We start from the raw sequence: 7500 nt of genomic DNA, 5'->3' as shown, positions 1-7500 counted from the left end.
CCCCCAAACTCATTCAGTCACTCACTCGATCTCACATACACCTCACTTTATTAGATCAAGCGCTCAGGTGAGTTTTTCTCCAGTGTACCTCTCCATCACTCTCAGTTATATCCATTCGTACCGTAACAGAAGTGTTTTCTGACAGAAAAAGATCAGATAATGCTTGATTGTGCAATAGCCTGAGATCTTGGAGGGTGTCTATTGGTTCAAACCTCAAACAACCAGTAGGTGGCATTCTCTGATTATTTTCAGCAGATGTTTGAGTTCGACCGGGATCATAGATTTTGCAATCCTCTGTGATGCCTGTTAACTTTGAAATGTACATATACTGTATTTTAATGTATTATTCAAAATTGTAAACATGAAAAAGGTGTAAATATTGTGTTAAATGACAGATAGGTCCTGATGATCTTTAAATAAAATGATGAGTGTATTAAATAGGAGCAAGAGCCTGGGACTAAATGTACTTCTGCTATTCCACATGGTCTCTCAGATGGTCTTGTTACCTTATTCTCAGTAAACTGCAGTATTAGCAAAAGTCCACTAGATGGAAGCATTGTTCCTCAAACAACCCAATCAAGGCCCTGCATGAAGAGAGAATCAGCTGTGCAAAGTGTTGTGTCTCCTTACAGGACAGACTTTCCATTTAAATACATGGTTTTAAAAAATAAAATAATCAGGGTTTGACAAAATGATGTGTAGACACACTGTGACCTTTAAATGTTCTTATGAGGGAAACACAAATTGACAGCATGAAAAGCATAGCGTCAAGTCAAGTTCAGTCTAGTCCCTTCAAAAAACACATATCATACAGGTTAGTCAGTAATCCGCCCCTCCGTATAATTTCATTTCACTTCAGAAAAGGAGCATAGTCAAGAGTCTGGTTTACGAGGCTACATTAATTGTGCTTTACATGAACAAAAACAAACAGTGATAGCAAATAAAAACTTAGGAGGGCAGTAGTCAAACAATAGTTTAAAAATAAAAGAATAAAAAGAAAACATAAAACACACACGGTAACAATACATAAAAGCATAAAAGGACAATAGTTTAAAAATTAGGCTTAAAACCAAAATACAAAAAAAAAAAAAAAACATAGAATGATTTAAAGGCAGAGCGCAAAACAACAAATTATTGGAACACCGCCACCAACTTAACCTGTGTGCTTTATAGTTATAGTCAGCCAACAGTCAGTCAGTGATAGTAAACAAGTCAACCACTTAGTGAACAGCAAGTATGTGTAGCTTAAGGTGACCAGATGTCCGAGACCAAAACTGGGGACATAATCTCAAAAAGGTGGGAAAAAAACGGGGACAATTTCAGTTTGACTATCAATCTCATTGAAATACATACAAGTTTTGACTTAAAAAAACGGGGACATAAGTATTTTTTTATGTATTTTCCCGGGGACAGGTCACCAAAAATGGGGACTGTCCCCTAAAACCGGGGACGTCTGGTCACCCTAGTGTAGCTCCAAACTGTGCACACATATATCTCCTTTGAGGGCCAAAAATGCCTGACCAATAGGGTCCGATAGTTAACACTGAGAGTTTCTGAGAAACACAGTAGAGTTATAACATAAAGAATGTAAGGAACGACGAGCCATTACACTCTTAGACTGTGGCACTAAAAGAGGCCCTGGACTTTCTTCCAAATAGGCCCACTACCCTACACAGTACACACGCACACATTCACCCTTGTTGTCTCACATACTTCGCCAGTTAAGGTATCACATTCAAAACAGGTGGTCACATTTTACAAAAATGCTAATTATTGATTGGGTGCTGCTGGACAATCTGGGCCCAATGGCATTAAATACTTTTGGGCCACCGAAATGCTAGGGAGGTTTGGTGGCATGCTCCCCTGTGAAGAAATGTTTGGAAAAATATCCTCTTAAATTATGACTTCTGGCTGGGCTGGCTCTGGGCAGGGGCCAGGGTGGGCTAAACCCACCCAAACATTGTGCTTTTCTGCAGTCTCAAACCCAGCTTGAATGTCGATGAGTTGGTGTTGAGTGTAATGGTAGCTAACTGGTACATAGCTGTGCAGTAGGCTTATGTATGTTATGTTACATCCTTCTGATGTCTTAAAGGAAAATCCTGTCCATTTTTCACATAGATCTTTGTTTCTCAAAGTCACTGAGTGCTGTCGGTATGAAAAGAAAAAAAAAACCCTCTGAAAAACAATCAGTGCTACCAAGTTTGAGTTGCTGCAGCTAACAGTTAGAACTGCCAGGCAGCTAATGAGCTTTGTAATGGGGGGCATGATTATAAATATACCCCTAGAGTGTAGCACTATAGATGCCTGGCTGCTCTAGCTGTTGGCAAGGATGGGCAAAAATAAAATAAAATACCTTAATTTCAAATGTATCTCAATGAGCTAAAAATGGCTTAGCCACACCATGTACAGTATCAAAATAAAACACTGCACTGTTGTATTTTGAAAGCATGATATCACTTTGCAAACCATATATTTCAAATTAATCTATTTCTTCATCAATACACTGATTCTGTTTATTGAGTGGACGGTGTTCAGAGAACACAGATTTTCTTCGCCTAGGAGACATACCATTGCCTACAAACAGTCAACAGATCAATATGCTGACTTGCCTGTTCATCTCATAGCCTGAATGCTGTTTCAGGGATGCACTCAAAAAGTCACAACTGAACATGTACAAAGTGTCTCTTACATTGTAGGCCTACATGCTGAGATTGAGCAATGTTGCAGGACAACCACATAACCAGTTCCATGTCCGAGTGGATGATTAAAGTTGTGAAACAAAAGAAGTCTGGGAACATTCTTAACTAATTACATTTTTCATTGTGTTGCCTTAAAGGAACACTCGCTTAATTAAGACGAGTTGATACATACCTCTCGCGTTTCAATGCGTGCACTCACTGGCTCTGGCGCGCGGCGCAACTTTGATAGCACTAGCCCAATGCATTCATTAGGATCCAAACAGAGATGAAGTTAGAAGTGACCAAACACCTTCATGTTTTCCCTATTAAAATATAGTTACACGAGTAGTCACACGACCAAGTATGGTGAGACAAAATAAAACGTGGTGCATATTGCACAATCTTTAAGTGCAGGCCCCTTGCCAGACACACGGGGCCCATAGTCTAGACCAGACTAGCCTACATATTTAAACATCGGTGAATAAAATATACCAGTATGGTTTTCCCAATGTCATTTGTAGTGGTGTTGTAGACCGATACAACTCACATCCAATACAATAATACTGTAGGTCATTTACAGAATCATACTGTGTAGATGTTCTTTACAGTAGGCTATCTACCCAACCAACCATCCATCCATCCATCCATATATTTAGGCCTATCTATCTCATGTATCAGTTAGGAGCCATAGTCAATGAAAAATACATGATAAGAAATGTAGTGTCACAATTGTTTTGATATTGATGATCAGTCAAAGATTTTGATATTTTCTTGATTTGACTTGGGAGCCCCCCCACAAAGATCACAAAGCCCTCCCAACACACTCAGTGAAAAGGTGGTTTGATATCTATGTTTGTATTTCAAACATTTTGAAATTCATATTAAGTTTACATTATGCTGCGTAATTAGCTAAAATACATAGTAAGTTATTTCATATTGCTTTTTGATTTTGACATATTATTCAATTGTCATATTCACTTACATTTATCTTTATTGTCATTACACTGTAAGTCAAATTTAATGCCTGTCACTTTAAGAGAGTGATAAGCTTCAGTCATGCTTTTCGGCTATCATAAAGTTATTAATATATATGTGGAAGTAGCCAAATGCTTTGTTTTCTATGTTGTCAAAAAAACAAACAAACAAGTGGAAGAGCAGTAGCCTAGTTCATTATTTTGGGGCGCATGCAGCCTGAAGTTGGAGAACAAGTACTGTAGAAAGCCTATTGAAATTTAAAAACGGGATTACTCGGTAATGCCTTATTATACAAATTAATTAGTACATCAACAGCCTAAATTCACGTTGATTTTCTCGCGATCCGTCTATCACAGCAACTAGTAGGCCTATAATACCATCGAAAAGATTGTGCTCTGTCACGTGTCATTCATATCAGTGTGACTAGAACTTCGTGAGCAATCCGATGGAGACGAATGGTGCGCATTTTATCCGCAGATAATTTCTCTGTGGTGAGAACGTTGTAGTCAGATATTAGACCTATCCCTGAAGTTCATCTAAAGAGCCTGTACATGCCTTAAATTCGTCTTCTGCTTACACAATGCTCTGCTGTGGTCTAGTCACCAACTGATAATGAACGGGTTGAAGAAAAATAAGAATGGATTTTGGCGTGACATTGCTTGTGTCTGCGCGAGAGCGTGAGATTGATGCTGAAATCGTGAGTGTCACGGCGAATGCGTGAGAGTTGGCAACCCTGGTACATGGCTCTAACACCATTGTCAAGTTTGCAGAAGACACTATGGTAATTGGTCTCATCGGTAACAACAGTGAAACGGCCTACAGGAAGAAGGTCTGCACCTAATATCGTGGTGCACTGACAACAAACTGCCTCTCAACAACAAAAAAGACCAAAGACCAATGCATGACCAGTTTCTCACTCCCCTCCATCGAGGCCATCCAGGGGAAGCGATGCTTGGGTAAGCTGTGCCGCATCTCACCCCACCAACCGCAGGGCGGAAAATGGCCACATGTGACATACATCAAGGTGCTTATGTAACATCAGAGCTCAGGTCCAAGCTTCCAAAACTCCCTATGGCGCCGAAGGTCCTGACATATCCAACATATAGAACCGTACAAAGTATGGACGGAGCTCCATCCAGCTGCTTTACAGATGTCACTCATAGACAGGCCTTTGTGAAGAGCCCACGTTGAGTGTGTGTGTTACCCTGCCAGCAGCTTCATGCCAAGGCTCTTGCACCTTTAAAACAAATGTGTTGGAAACCACACAAACTGTGTTGTACCTATCTGGACAACAAAAATAGTGCAAGTTGTGTTGTTTTCAAAGCCATTTTAGCTAATTTCAAGTCATATAGTGTAACAAATAACAAACTGTGTTGTCCCTATCTGATCATGTGTTGTTTTTAACATATTCATTTTAAGAGTGTGTATAAGCAATTTAAATGGGATCTACTATCCAGTGTGCAAGACTGTCCTTAGATAGGTAGGTTTATCCCATAACACACAAACAGTTGATTACAGCGTCTGAACCCCTTTGTGCCATCCAGGTACACAAATGTGTTCAAGACACAGATCATTGTAGGTTAACGTAAGCTCTTGAACGGTAGGGTGACCAGATTTCTCTGAACTAAAACCGGGACACTTTTGTGCGTGATCAAATGTAACGTCAACATGCGCAGGTGAAACGTTTTTTTCATAGCCGTCCTTAAGCCCAAACGGTAGTGGGGGTTCGGGGGTGTCACCCCCGAGAAAATTTCTTAAATATTGCTGTGTAAATGCACAAATTCTGTGCACTTTCAGTCAGAGATTAGGGCCTGCACTGTCTGACTCCTAAACATTCCTCACGTATCTAGCCTACGCATGAAAACGTTTTTTGAAAACGAAACGAAACGAAAGCCATATTATTACTTTAGTTTACATTATGTGTGATAACTCTAAACAGCTACTCTTGTCAGATGGCCATTATACATCATTGAAAAGCTGAAATTCCAGGCTTTCAGTAAAGGTATGGTTTGCCACCTTTTTAATAACGACCAACCCCTCTGGCTCACGGACTAATAGGTTATTGAGAATGATGACTTTCTCTTCAGCATTGTCGTAGCGTAAGAGCGTAACCTGCTACGAGGCAATGAAACAATGTAACGTTGACTGCAAAGATTGTGCAGACTGTTGCAATTGACTGGCACACGATCACACACACACACACAAATAGGCCTACGTCGGACGCTTTATGTTAGTTTCTACATGGGTTTAGGTAGTGATCGGGCTATATTAAAACCACACTTCAATAGTGGTTGGTGAAAACCGGGACATATTAGCGTCCCGACAGGCTTTTCGACACTCGGGACTCGGGACACGCCACTCAAAATCGGGACTGTCCCAGGAAAACCGGGACGTCTGGTCACCCTATTGAACGGTAGAGTTAGCTTGTTAGCTTATTGACCCATTAGAACCAATTGAAAACACATAGCTAGCTAGCACGCTAATATGAACTACTGTGGTGTTTCTGTGGAACATGAATTGTTGTCAACATAAAAACATTAAAACAGATTGTTGTGTGTATGCCACTTGAACATACTTGGGCTAAATAAAATACTGAATATAAATGTGAAGTACTGGACTGTATCGCTAACTAACCACTAAGCTAACCTGTTGAGCTACCGTTGACCACCGTTTTCAACGAAAGTATCCTGCCTGTCACTCAGCCGACACGCTAGATGTTTTACCACGCCCCCCTGGGCGAAATTTTAGCAGGCATATATTTCACGTGGTAACATGCTCTGTGGAAACCCAGCGTTAAGTGAGAACATCTTAATTTACAAGGCCTTTAGAGGCTCAAATGGAGGCTCTGACAGCATACGCAACACCACCGACAGGTCCCAGACCGGAAATAGAGTGGGAAATCCTGAAACATCTCCCTCCTGCCATAAACCGAGAAACCAGCAGCCAAGACTTGCACCACCGATGCCAAAATGACACGCGGATATGGCTGCCAAATATACCTTGAAATTAGACGCAGCCTTCCCCTCTTCAAGTAGATCTTCAAGAAAAGACGAGACTACACTGACTGAGAGCTGAAAGGGGTTGTGGTCCCTTGAAGAACACCACTCTGTAAAAACACTTCAACTTGTGCAGGGAGTGTGTGGGCATCACAGTGTATCAGACTAGAAAAGCGCTCAGAGAGCGCAGACCTCCGCCTGTATTGTTCTTCCTAGGTTGTCATACATGTCTACATGTTTATAGAGCTCCACAGTCCCGCCCCTCCTCCGAGAGAGGTGCTTGTCCGGAAGTAAATTTCTCATTCATTTCTCCCATTGACTTCTGGAAAAATCTGTATATAAAGAGTTTTAGACCATGCCTTAGGCTAACCAGCTACGATGTGACTCATAAGCATATAACTTGTAATTTCGAGTGAAAAAATGAACAGAAAATTTAAAAAAAGCGAAAGGTACAAGACTGTGTACATATCTTAAATTCCGAATTAGAAAACTCAAATCCCGTGATGCTTTGCAAACGTACACACATTTCCAACATTTGCAGCCTAACGACAGTTTAACATGGTTCCATATTAATCTAAGAAAAGAGGATGATTACTTCCTACCGTTTCCATTGAGTAAATTCAACCTTCAAGATGAGAAACCCGTTCTTTTTCGGAAGACCACACATCGGTCCTGACAGCCCTGCAGCCATTTTATGTTTTGAAGTTCCAGCGAGACGTAGCTGGACGATAGGCGCGGGAAAAGTTGAGTACAGTTTGTTTGGGATTGCCATGGCAACGGCGATCTCTACCAATCAAAGGCTCTGCTTTCACCAGTTTTACACGGTAGGGTGTTGGGTAGTGTAGTACTCT

General features: G+C 40.9%; 1 protein-coding gene across 2 annotated transcripts in view; it reads left to right on the top strand.

Annotated features, from left to right (window-relative positions):
• The window catches only part of pamr1b (peptidase domain containing associated with muscle regeneration 1b), a 49906-nt gene extending 49311 nt beyond the window's left edge, over nt 1–595 (top strand). For both annotated transcript variants that reach the window (XM_062547465.1, XM_062547464.1), the window contains one exon: nt 1–595. This exon is cut by the window's left edge and continues 721 nt beyond it. The gene's annotated coding sequence lies outside the window, so the exon portion shown is untranslated.
• The last annotated feature ends 6905 nt before the right edge of the window (nt 596–7500 follow it).

The sequence above is a fragment of the Sardina pilchardus genome, chromosome 10 (genome assembly GCF_963854185.1).
Source record: "Sardina pilchardus chromosome 10, fSarPil1.1, whole genome shotgun sequence".
NCBI classification, from domain to species: Eukaryota; Metazoa; Chordata; class Actinopteri; order Clupeiformes; family Clupeidae; genus Sardina; species Sardina pilchardus.
Note: the sequence above shows the minus strand (reverse complement) of the source record. Positions and strands in the feature narration are given on the sequence as shown.